The sequence below is a fragment of the Lissotriton vulgaris genome, chromosome 4_1 (assembly GCF_964263255.1).
Source record: "Lissotriton vulgaris chromosome 4_1, aLisVul1.2, whole genome shotgun sequence".
Lineage (NCBI taxonomy): Eukaryota > Metazoa > Chordata > Amphibia > Caudata > Salamandridae > Lissotriton > Lissotriton vulgaris.
This window is the reverse complement of record NC_141691.1, coordinates 364,404,937-364,418,552: the sequence shown is the minus strand read 5'-3', so window position 1 is coordinate 364,418,552 and position 13,616 is coordinate 364,404,937.

Sequence of the window (13,616 nt, the reverse complement as noted above, 5' to 3'; positions counted from 1 at the left end):
CAAAATTGAGGCCAGATTGACAGTGCCTAAACATATTTGTTTAAAATAATTGATAGAATGATGTCTCTTTTGGACTTAGCTATTTATACTGAAGCGCAATCTCATTAAATTACTATCTTCTAACCAATGAGCTATATCTACTAATAGGAAATTTCAAATGTACAGCAGAATTATCTGAAAACCCATTGGCCAATATTTCTATTTGCCTTGTCATAATTGTTTGTGATGCAGAAAAAAGTCTATAAGCTGCTGAGCTAAATGTCCTGGACAAGCAAGTGCATTGCTTAAAGATGGGGTTTCAGCTCTCCAGGGATCAATGCATATATACTCTTCAAAAAGATATCAATTTTATTGAATGTTCTGGGTGTGTTCTAAACTTTGTCTGACTTTTACGTTTGCTTAAAGAATTTACTTTAGTAGATTGGTAGATTGCAAACAATGGAAACCCTCCAAATATTATTTGACCTTTAGCACCTTTTACAGTGGGCCGGAGATCTTGTAATGGCTGACTATCACCTTCTGTAGGGATGAAATCACTAACAAATTTGAAAAAAAGAATTGTCAATCTAAGTCATGACCCAGTCCCATAGGCCAAATGAGACAGACGTCTTTTGTGATCTTTCCAGATTGAGTACTAGCCTAAAAATAATAGCAACACAATTGGACACGGTTTGGACAAGTGACACAAAGATTTAATCAATCCAATTAGCAACCCAGTAACACTATGTTGACTTATAGTGAGTTTCTTGCAAAAGAATTATAGTAGGGTGATGTTCCCTGAGCCATCGCATTATTATCACATTTTCACCTGTATTTAAGAGATCTACATTTGAGCACTCATTTCCCCTCAGTTTGACTGATTCACTAAAAGTAGACCACTGATGCATATTTTGCTGCAAATTACCAAGGCAACATTATGACCTATATCTCAACAAAGCTTTTCCCATTATTATATTTTCTTTGCTCTTGGTTCTCCACCAGCTGATCCTACCCCTCCCATAGATCCCCTCAAACTACCCACACGCTTCTCCCTAGGAAACGGAGGCCCTGCCTGTTTGAGCTGTGGTAAATAAAATAATTACCCTGTCGGAGTTTCTATACATTAACAAGGATCATGCATATAATGAGAGGCAGAGTCCGTGGTGTCCGATTCAGAAGGGATTTATTCAGTAACTCGAGTTAATGGAGAATCGGGTTCCATCTCCACTAGGGATCAGGAAGGATCGTCATCTGAATCTTTATTCACAGAACACATTATATATAGTTAAAACATACATTGACTTGGATAGAGAAGGCGGAGCGCTCCAGGTGGAGCAAGTGAACGAGAGAGATAAGAGCACATGGGCGTGAGAAAGGGCGTGTAAGAAGAAGTACACATGGGTGTTCACTTGATGAGTCATAGGTGTGTCATAGGTGGGTGGATACATGGAGAGGGTCTGCATGGTCAGCAGGAACCTTTTCCCTACTTGTGCGCGCAAACTGGTCATGACGTGGAATTGGATGTCAGGACGACCTGCACCTCTGGTATTATCTGATATCTTGAGCTTGGAGGATGTATTATCTGACTTAAAGGTCGCTGGAGCAAAGGCTGCAAAGGCTGCTCATCACTAAATGCTAGAGTGTGCATATATTTCTTCGTGCATTGCGTGGGGCCATGGGCCTTCTATGGAAACGAGTTCTGTAAATCACTTGAATGGAGACAGAAAGGCTAGGCCCTATCTTCTGCAGGCAGAATATGTTTACCCTTTTCATTAAGCAGGAATGTGTTTCTGTAGAGCAGAGCAGATAACTGTAGGCAAAATACTGTCTTGGCAGGCCAGGCTGGGCACCTCTCGGCTGAACAGGAAGTATGCGAGAGGTCAGGGATTACATAGTTAAGCTGCAGCTTTCAGAGCATCAGGAGTCATGGAGCCTGAATTCGGGTCCTGGCTCGGCTGAGCCATGAAAACGATTTCATCTCGACATTAAAACGTGTACCATGTAAATGCATTGGCAACATAGGCCTCAGTGCAGAATTAACGTTTCATTCATGGAGGACCTGGTAACTGACATTCTGATGTTGGACGGAAATGCGGAGGCATTATCATTGCAGGCCATAGAGGGAAAAGTTGCATGGATGACATGCACATACACTAAACGTTGGGGTTCACGCAGGGGACATATTGGCCATATAAAATTTCATTTTCCTCATTCCCTCCTTGTCCCCTACGTACCCTTAGGTCACATCTATATTCATGATACCATATATCTGATCATACAGCATCATTTGTTCGTCCTTTTTCTTTTGTTTACGTGGATGGGGAATACAGGCAGTGGCACACAGGCCGCAGATCGCCGGGCCACATTGCAGACAGAGGCAACAGCTGAATATAACAAGCAGTATTATTCCTAGGAACAACAATACCTTCCATCCCCATGCTGATATTACACTCCAGAGCCAACCAGACCAAGTCCATGTGCCTTGGTTCTGATGTACCTCATGAGCTATCTTGTGGAGTCATGTTATTGCTGCATATACGGATGGTGCGTTATTAGGAATAAAGGCGCATCCCTGTGGTGGGCACACTTGTGTGGAGCTGTGTGTGGTAAAACAACACAGTGATTTCCAAGCAGTTAATTCAAATAAAGTTCCATGGGTAAAGGTTTCAAAAAGTTTAATCAAAGTTTTTCATTTGTTATGTTTCATATTGAATTCATATGAATTTGGCAGACCATCAGTTTTAATCCATCAAAAACTGTGAGTGGCTCCGATGCATTTCGGACAAAGCTGTCCTTTCTCAAGGAGCACATGAAGTTCGTGAAAGTTTCACCGAGGGGATAGATGTGTGGTCACACCGAAATGCCTGAGTGGAAGAGCGTAGGTGAAAATAGTAAACAAAGTGATTTAAACAACGGGTAGATCCGTGAGTGAAACGGGTGTGAACCAAAGTTAAATGCGCCCAAAATAAACGTGAAAAGATGCGAGGGGAGACGGAATATGGCCGCTTCCCTCACCTTACGCTGTGATTCCCTCACCTTACGCTGTGATTCACCCACATCTTTCCCCACCAGTCCCTCTTCAGTTTCCCTGATCCTTCTGCCTCCCACTAAAACTCCGTGTCTGCTTCGCGTAGTTTCACCTTCCCGGAACCCATCACCCGGCTCCGCCATTCCAGCAGACCTAGTAAGTCTTCTCACGCTGTTCCAGCAGCTTTCAGCTTCGCTATTACCCGCCAAGTTATTAAAACCGGCGATCCTATTTTTTTCTCCAGGATCGCCGACCACAACGCATTCTGTCAAGTAAGCCCGGTTTGAAGCTCTTCTGAGCTACCGTTCTCAACTATTTCCCCTGTTCTATTCCGTCTCCCCTCGCATCTTTTCACGTTTATTTTGGGCGCATTTAACTTTGGTTCACACCCGTTTCACTCACGGATCTACCCGTTGTTTAAATCACTTTGTTTACTATTTTCACCTACGCTCTTCCACTCAGGCATTTCGGTGTGACCACACATCTATCCCCTCGGTGAAACTTTCACGAACTTCATGTTTTCTTTCACGTTACACCGCAAATGGACGCATGTGGTGCTCATATTTAGTCACCTATGTAAATATCGATGTTTTCCATTGCTTTCAATATTTTGTACATTGATTTGGTTTTACATATCCTCTTTGTTCTAGTGCTCCTTGAGAAAGGACAGCTTTGTCCGAAATGCATCGGAGCCACTCACAGTTTTTGATGGATTAAAACTGATGGTCTGCCAAATTCATATGAATTCAATATGAAACATAACAAATGAAAAACTTTGATTAAACTTTTTGAAACCTTTACCCATGGAACTTTATTTGAATTAACTGCTTGGAAATCACTGTGTTGTTTTACCACACACAGCTCCACACAAGTGTGCCCACCACAGGGATGCGCCTACACCCCAGTAGCGCACTCAACCCCTCAACCATTTAGGACGTACTTTGAACAGTTACGCCACCTGTAGGAGCACCTTAAACTCGATACTTGTTCACCATTCTAACAACTATCAACAAATTTACGCAGTGCGCCACGCCTAATCAAACCTAGTTGCTATTAGGAATAAACACACAACAACTGGAGCCGATCACTCTACAAGCCCCGCCCCTATCTGCCAGAATGACGTCAAGAACAAGGCGATTCTGAAGAACAACAAGTCTCATCGCAGACTGCTCCTCTGTCAAGTTCGCTAGAGCAGAAGTAGTCTCATTCACTACTGCTTCAAGAGTTCTTGTTAACCTACGTATTAATTTACTGTTTTGGATGGGACCTATGAAGAAAAAGAATCCTCTATTGAAATCTGTGTATTGCTCCAGAGCTGTCTCAGTCTGATCGACAACTGGGGGATCGGTCTCCCTCTTGTGTCTAACATGTACTAGTCGGGAATCTCGATGATAATGGGATGGGGCTAGAAAGACGGGTGGCAGTAGGAACGCTATATAACACGTCCCACCCCAGCCTAAGGGCAGACGCACATAGGCTGTCTGACCGCAAATAAAATAGGAATGGCGGGAAGCTTTGAAAGTAGACTTTCCTTTATCATTGAACTCGACTACAGTATTACAATCACTGTGTCCTAAATGCACTGAGCCTTTCTTTCTAACGCATAATTCACCTTTTACTGGTAAGACTGTTATGAACGGTGAACCTGTATTTTTCTCGGACTGGACATTCAGAATCATAAAGTTAAGGGAAACATTTCCTTGGTCGTACACTTCATTTTCTAGATCTGTTCCTTTTCTCTGGGGAAGACCATCTTTGTCTGGAAAACATGCCTTATTCATTACTATATTTAAGTCTCCCCAGGTCCATTCACTCTGGGAATCTGTGAACTTTCTGTCTTGTGATGACATTAAAGTAAACCATGCTCCGCACGAACCATTGTGCGAGAACGGGAAAGGAAAGAGGGGCAAAACTCCCTTCGTTTTCTGATAAGGTGGGAGTCGGACACATACCCAGCAATTTGTTACATTGCTGGTCTGATGAGAATGGTTCAACATGCGAATAAAAGTATTGTTGCGTAGTGCTAGTCGATATGACAGTTCATGGGGTGGCAGATCACTGAATGTGTGCTCTACAGTGTCATTGAAGAGAGAATGTATATGTGAACCAAGAGGAGGAAAGAAAACATGTAGAGTCAAGCTGATACATATAATCAATATACTTAGAAGAAACATAATGATCAGAGTTACTATACATCTGCTGCGTAAGGTCTTGCAGTATTTCTCTTTCTTATCTCTCTGTCTACTATTCTGGTCTACGATCTTATACATGTCAGGAACCTGTCTAACCGATTCACCACAGGGTGGACTTAAACAATTAAACGCTGTCTGACTTACTAGACCGTAATTTAGACCTATATTCTTGTTGCGGAGTCTTTTCTAGCAAATAGGGCTTCGAGTCACTGGTTTCTGGGCAGTCCTTAGTTTCGATTACAGTTCCGTGTCCATGGAATCTTTTGACGTGTTGGGCATGGATCCAGCCCTTCCTTCCCTCGACCTTGACGGCAGTCCTCGTTGTAAGCAGTACTAACTTCGGTGCTCGCCAGCGGGGCTCGAGAGAACTTGAACTGTCAAAATTCCGCACCAACACTGTATCTCCAGGAACGATGGAGTGTTCCTTAACTTCGGTGTTGTCGGGGAAAGCGGCTGCAACCTGTGAACGACAAGAGAGGAGTGCAGACATCAAGGAAGCCAGGTAATCTGTCAGCATATTACTGTCAACATCGGTAATTCTTTTTGGCATTGGCGTACCCCACATATTCGGCGGTCTACCAAAAACCAACTCGTAAGGGGACAGTCCTGTTCTGGAATGAGCTACCATACGCATGTAAAAGAGGGCAACCGGCAGGGCTACCATCCAATCCACGCCTTTTTCTGCACAGACTTTCGCTAATTTTGTCTTAAGTGTCTGATTGTGTCTCTCTACAAGGCCTGCTGCCTCTGGGTGTCGTACACAATGGAACTTCCACTGGTACCCTAACAGAAGAGATACTTGTTTCATTAACTCAGAGGAGAATGGCTGACCGTTATCTGAGTACACGACACGGGGCAATCCGTAACGTGGAAAAAACTCTCGAACCAACTGCCTGGCGGTTGTTAGGGCAGTGTAATCTGGGACTGGGTACGCTTCTGTCCATCTAGATAATGCACATACAACTACTAGGACATATTTGTATCCTCGACATCTGTCCATCTGGATATAATCCATCTGGAGGACTTCAAAAGGGTGGTCAGGAGGATGAAATCCACCTTGTTCCACCGGAATGCCTTTGCCTGGATTAAACTGGCAACAGATCATGCAGGTGCGTACTTTCTGTTTTGCTGCTGCACGCAGGTGCTTGTTGAACCAAATATTCTGTAAACTGTCTAGCATAGCCTTCTCTCCTAAGTGTGCTGGACTATGTGCTGTATTTATGATGACTTGAACCATAGAGTCAGGAAGAAACCATGTAGCTTTGCCTTTTGTCATCCAGCCCTGGTCAGTCTGGACCCCTCCTTGTTCAGTCCATTTCTTTATCTCGCCTGGAGTGGCATGTGTCTGTATGTCGAGTACATCTTGGGAGGGATCCCTGACTGTCATGCAATTTGTCAGTGATGGTACTTCTGTCTTTGTCGTGTCTGTTGGAGTCTGGGCTGTAAGCTTAGCTGTTCGATCTGCCAGGTCGTTACCCTGGGAAATGGTGTCTGTAACTTTCGTGTGTGCTTTGCATTTCATGACGGCTATGGCTGTTGGCAAGTGTATTGCTTCTAACAGAGCCTGAATAAGGGTACCATGCTGAATTTTGGCCCCATGAGAGGTCAGGAAACCTCTCTCCTGCCATAACACTCCGAAGTCATGAACAACCCCGAAGGCATACTGTGAATCTGTGTATATGTTTACTTTCATGTTCTTGGCTCGTATGCAGGCATGTGTCAGAGCGATGAGCTCTGCTGCTTGTGCTGACAATGTGTCAATTCGTTGTGTCTCTATGACTTCAGTATCAGTGGTCACTGCATATGCGGCCACTAACTCTCCTGTGCTTGTTCTCATGCATGAACCATCTACATAAAGTGTCAGGTCTGGGTCTGGTAATGCAATGTCTGTCAAGTCTTGTCTTGGTTTCGTCACTGTATTAATTACTTCTACACAGTCATGTGGTGTAGTGTCTGCTGAACTTGAGGGCAAGAGTGTCGCAGGGTTCAGTATATTGCATCGTCTGATCTCTATGTGTGGCTGGAATAGTGTCAGTTCATATCCTGTCAGTCTTGCTATAGTCAGATGTTGTGTCTGAGTCCTGTTCAAGAGAACTTCCACTGAATGTGGAACCTGTACTGTCAGGGGGTGCCCTAACACTATGGAATCCCTCTGTCTTATTGCTAGGGCTGTTGCTGCAACTGATTTCAGGCACGCAGGCAGAACCTGGGCCACTGGATCCAATGTACTAGAAAAATAAGCACAAGGCTTGTGTTTTCCTGCTTGATCTTGTGTAAGGACAGATAATGCTGTACCTTCTCGTTCAGTGACAAAAAGCGTAAAAGGCTTACTGTAACAAGGAGTCGCTAAAACTGGTGCTTGACATAGAGCTTTTTTCAATTCTTCAAATGCAAGTGTATGTTCTTGTGTCCAAGGGAGGACAGTCGAAGACGCTGCCTCCTGTGTTGTTAACTGTATGAGTGGTTTTGCTAGATATGCATACTGGGGAATCCATTGTCTGCAGTAAGAAGTGAGGCCAATAAAGGCCCGTACTTCCTTTTGTGTCTTGGGCTGCGAAAGATTGGCAATTAACTGGATGCGGTCTTGTGTCAGCTGTCTACCCCTCTTGGACAGCAAGTGTCCAAGGTACACCACTTGCTCTGCACAGAATTGCAACTTTGAAGGGGACACTTTGTGCCCGTTGTCTGCCAGAAAGTATAAGACTGTCAGTGATGCACGTTCACAGTCTCGTTCTGTACGTGCTGTGATCAGGATGTCGTCTACATATTGGAGCAGTGCGGTGTTGGCAGGCATGTGAATACTGTCTAGTTGTCTCTTTAATGCTTGGCTGTAAATACTAGGACTTTCTGTGAATCCTTGAGGAGCTCTCGTAAATTTAAAGCTGCGTCCATTTAAACAGAATCCAAAGAGGTATTGCCTCTCTGGATGTATTGGGACACTGAAGAAGGCGTTCTTTAGATCAATTACAGTAAAGAACGTCGCCTCAGAATCAATTGCAGTCAGTAATGAAGAAATGTCTGGGACCACTGGATACTGGGGTATTATGCATTTGTTCAGTTCTCGGAGGTCAATCACTAGTCTGTAGACTGGTGGTGCATTAGGGTCGGTTCGTTTAAGAATAGGGATGACAGGTGAATTACATACATTTGAGTCAGTTTCTACTACCACTCCTTGTGCAATGAGTTCGTCAACAATTTTCAATAACGCTACTACGGCATCAGGTGGCAACTTGTATTGTCGGATTCGTGGCAGTACTACTCCTGGTTTGAGAGTAACTCGGTGTGGCGTAATGTGCATGTAACCTACATCAGTCGGACCTCGTGCCCATAAATGCTGTGGTACATTCTGGAGTCTGGGATCAAAATCTTTCAACACATAATGTCCTTTAAAATCACGTAAAAACAATCGCACTCCTTCCGGAGAACAACAAATTACTGCTCCTAGTTTTTTCAAGGTCTTAATACCAAGCAAATTTTCTGGACATGACTTAGTAAGTAGCAAGTCTGTAGTACGGGACAATGGACCAACTCCTAGAGAAACTGGCTTTGACACTTCGTTAACAATAGGCTTTCCTGAAAATCCCAGGGAAATATTCTGTGAGCCTGAGAGGGGTGCCCCTGGAACCTCGTCATGACTGATGGTAGTTCTGCTCGCCCCTGTGTCAATCAGAAATTTTCTGTCTTTTCCCAGTACACGACTATGTACATAAGGACCTTCTTGATCTACAGGAACTTCAATAAGGGGCAAGCCAACCTCCCTCTCTAGGCTATTTCATGAGTACTGTTGATATTCTGGATAGTCTGACTGTGCGTACTGGTACATTTGTTGCGTGACATGTTGTGTGGCAGCTATTGGTTGGGGTAAAGCTACTGTCTGTTGCGTGTTCTGTGGGGTTTGCGTGTTCTGTGGGGTGCTATTCTGTCTGGGAAGACGCGGTCTTTCTTTTGTCTTGCCGGTAGCTATATTGTGTTTCAGGACAGCAAATTCATTTACATAGTGACCTGGTTGCTTGCAATAATTACAGTTCCCTTTAACAGGTGCCGTGCCCTTTTTATGGCCATTAGCTGGTACTGATTGTGCGACTAGCACTTTCATTTTCGTATCTTTCATGCGTCTCTTTTCATGTTCCTGTTCCTCTCTAATTCTGTTCTGGTGGTATTGTAACATTTGCAACATTTGGGAAGGGCTATTTGCTTGCCAGGTACTCTCAACCTTCAGTACTCTATTCTTGATCGGGGGTAAGGAATTTTCTACTAATTTGCTCACAAAAAAATGTGGATATGATTCACTACTTGGCTTAAGGCCACTATTAATAGAAAAACATTTCTCGAATCTGGAATAAAAATCACTAGTGTCTTCGTCTGGTTTCTGTTTACATGCTGAAATAGCATCCCAATCTTCCTTTTTAGTAATCAATAATCTTGGCAGGACCTGTATCAAGAGTTCAGGTAGTTCCTTAGCTTTGTCCCCAAGACCAACACCAGGGTGCCGGCCTTTATCCTCATCTTCCAATTCTGTCCAATTTATCTTTTTCTCTCCCACCTCCCATTCTTTCTCTTTAAGCTTTTCATAAATGCCTGCTGGTAACAGTACTTTTAATAATTTAATGATGTCAGCGTACGTGTAATCCCCTATGCGGAGAATGTCTTTTAATTCACGGTGTAACCCCCCTGGGTCTTTATCATGGCAGGGCAGCAACTTTTTCATTTCCAGTATTTCTATTTTCGTCAAGGGTGTGTAAACATATACTCGTTGAAGCTCATTGTTTGCATTTTTGACGGGATGTACCTCTCGTAGGGGGTTCTGTCTGTCTATGTGTAAACTCTTTCTGTCGTGGTGTGGGGCAGGAATCATGTGTGTGGTCAGAAATGTCAAGTACTTATGTCGTTGGTCTAGAATGACATTAATTAATTCGGTACCTAGGCCTATCCATCTCTCTAGTAGTATATCAGTAATTTATACAAGGGACCGGGATTAGAACGTTTGCTCTCATACAACGTGATCAGATGTTGAACCATGTAAATACCAGCCAAACGCTGTTCTACCGGGGGAAGGCTCAAAAAGGTCTGAGCCACTACGTCACTATTATATATGTTAGAATTAGTCACCCATTGCACGGCTGACCGGGCTACTTCCTGTTTGTGTATAGTGTGGTGTCTACCGCCCCCGCCCCCTGCTCGTCTTTTCAGTGCATTCTCGGTAGCTTGGAATAGGTGTTCAAGAGAATATCTTTCTGGTATGGGAGGTCCATGTTTGCTGTAGTCGAGGCACTTGGGCCTGTCAAACTGTCTTGCTCTGCCTACGTAATTCATTTTATCCATTTCCTCTGTTTCGGGCTCAGCATCATCTGATGCTAAGTCGTCCTCTTTCTCGTCTGACTCTTTCCTGTGTAAGTTTAGAATTTCTTTTCGTATTTTCCTGTACATGCATTCTATCTTTGCCATTGGATCATTTTTACAGGCAGCTATGTTGTCACTCCAATCAATCATACCTCTAGTTACTCCTTTATCTGGCTGGTCTTGTTCCCTGATCAGACAATTAATCAAAAAACGTAAAAGTGCGCGTTGAACCTCCACCTTTCTTTGTGCCATGGCCTCATGTATACTCTCGGGTCCCTCCCCCGTTCTAATGAAATGGTATATTTTGTCTAAATTGTCTTTCATGCCTGGTAATGTGATCAAATACTCTACAACGCGTCTTAATCGTAGTGAGTACATGAGCATTGGGCCCACACCTGGTACTGGATCGTATATACAGTGTGAAATCGTTACATTATGCTTATAGGGTGATGCCGTCAATTGCGGCGTTCGTTGTAATGCTAGCTCTTGGAGTGCTCGTGTTGGTGGCAGTGTTTGCGGCGTATTTGTGGGCCCCCCTCCCACTGCCCCTTGTCCTAAATCGTCCTTCACAGTCAGTGGCGGAAGCAGTTGTGCATGCTGATCCTGTGACGTGATCAGAGGGAGAAAAGGATTGTTGCCAGGAGGAGGAGGAAAACCTGCATTAGCATACTCTGGAGCAGGCTCCTCTAAATAGGAGGAAAGGAAGACCTCCGCGGCTGTCTGTTTATGGCTACGTACTTTAACCGGGATCAGTGGTGGCGGAAAATTACCGGGTACTTCCGGGGTCACTTTAGCTAGTCCTTCAGCGAGGACGGGATACATGCCTTTGATAAGGGCATTTCTTTCTCTATCTGCTTGTTCTGCCTTAACCCGTTCCCCTTCTTCCTTTAGTTCTTTTTCTCTGCCTTTTTCTGCTGCTTCTTTACTTCTGTCTGCTTTGTGGAATTCTTTCTCTGTTCTCCTATGCGCTTCTTTACGCCATAACTCAATGGCATCTTTCTGGGACTGTCTAGCTTTCTTTTTCCATAGTGCTTCCTCTACTCTCATAATGCATCAGCATCTCATGTCCCTGAGGCAGGCCATCTATATTTCTCTTCCAGATCCTTCGTGTAATCTACCCATAAGTCTAAAAACAGTATGGCATCTAACCCATGCTTCTGGTACATGAAATTGCCAGGAGTGTCTCCAGGCGGGACAGGGACTGCCTCTTCAAGTATCCCTTTCCTGGTCCCTATCTGACGTAATTTCGAAAACAGTGGCATGTTGGAACTAACTTTAACGAAAACACAATATACACAAGAATAGACTGGAAACAACCATTCACACTACAACATTAAAACATTAAAAACAGATACGTCCTAACTGGTACATAGAAAAAGAAACATGATCCTGAAAAACTGTTTACTTTATGTACTGCAAAACAGTACAACCACACCGGTCTCGTAAAGAGACACGTCTTTGCCGCGTCCACCAAAATGGACACGTCTTTACCGTATCTGTGTACCCAGACACGTCTTTACCGGGCTCAAATAAAAGAACCCGTCTCTATGCGTTCCCAATAACGGTACTCACCGGGAAGCAGAACTGAAGGCCTCGGAAACTCGATACTGCGTGACGGCTACTGCTGCTGCTGCGCATGCGCCTCGGAACAGGTGGGCCTCGGGATACGTCGGACCTTGCTCTCTTGGCTTGGGCTCTGGCTGGGATGGTCCACGATCCTCACCGCCTCGTGTGGATGCCTGGCCGCAGTCTCCGTCTCCTCCGTGGACCTGAGAGAGTAGGCAGGAAGTCCCGCTGTCGTGTACACTTGAAGTCCGTCACGGCTGTAGAAGAGGGCAGGGGGCTGGACCTACATCGCCGGCGCATGGGGAAGGGGACTGGTCCCTGTTCGGACGCCAGATTATGTGGTAAATAAAATAATTACCCTGTCGGAGTTTCTATACATTAACAAGGATCATGCATATAATGAGAGGCAGAGTCTGTGGTGTCCGATTCAGAAGGGATTTATTCAGTAACTCGAGTTAATGGAGAATCGGGTTCCATCTCCACTAGGGATCAGGAAGGATCGTCATCTGAATCTTTATTCACAGAACACATTATATATAGTTAAAACATACATTGACTTGGATAGAGAAGGCGGAGCGCTCCAGGTGGAGCAAGTGAAAGAGAGAGATAAGAGCACATGGGCGTGAGAAAGGGCGTGTAAGAAGGCGTACACATGGGTGTTCACTTGATGAGTCATAGGTGTGTCATAGGTGGGTGGATACATGTAGAGGGTCTGCATGGTCAGCAGGAACCTTTTCCCTACTTGTGCGCGCAAACTGGTCATGACGTGGAATTGACGTGTAACTGGGGGAAAACTGGGGGGAGCTGACTTTCGTGCTAGTAGAGGAGTCTTGGATGTCAGGACAACCTGCACCTCTGGTATTTTCTGATATCTTGAGCTTGGAGGATGTATTATCTGACTTAAAGGTCGCTGGAGCAAAGGCTGCAAAGGCTGCTCATCACTAAATGCTAGAGTGTGCATATATTTCTTCGTGCATTGCGTGGGGCCATGGGCCTTCTATGGAAACGAGTTCTGTAAATCACTTGAATGGAGACAGAAAGGCTAGGCCCTATCTTCTGCAGGCGGAATATGTTTACCCTTTTCATTAAGCAGGAATGTGTTTCTGTAGAGCAGAGCAGATAACTGTAGGCAAAATACTGTCTTGGCAGGCCAGGCTGGGCACCTCTCGGCTGAACAGGAAGTATGCGAGAGGTCAGGGATTAAATAGTTAAACTGCAGCTTTCAGAGCATCAGGAGGTATGGAGCCTGAATTCGGGTCCTGGCTCAGCTGAGCCATGAAAACAATTTCATCTCGACATTAAAACGTGTACCATGTAAATGCATTGGCAACATAGGCTTCAGTGCAGAATTAACGTTTCATTCATGGAGGGCCTGGTAACTGACATTCTGATGTTGGACGGAAATGCGGAGGCATTATCATTGCAGGCCATAGAGGGAAAAGTTGCATGGATGACATGCACATACACTAAACGTTGGGGTTCACGCAGGGGACATATTGGCCATATAAAAT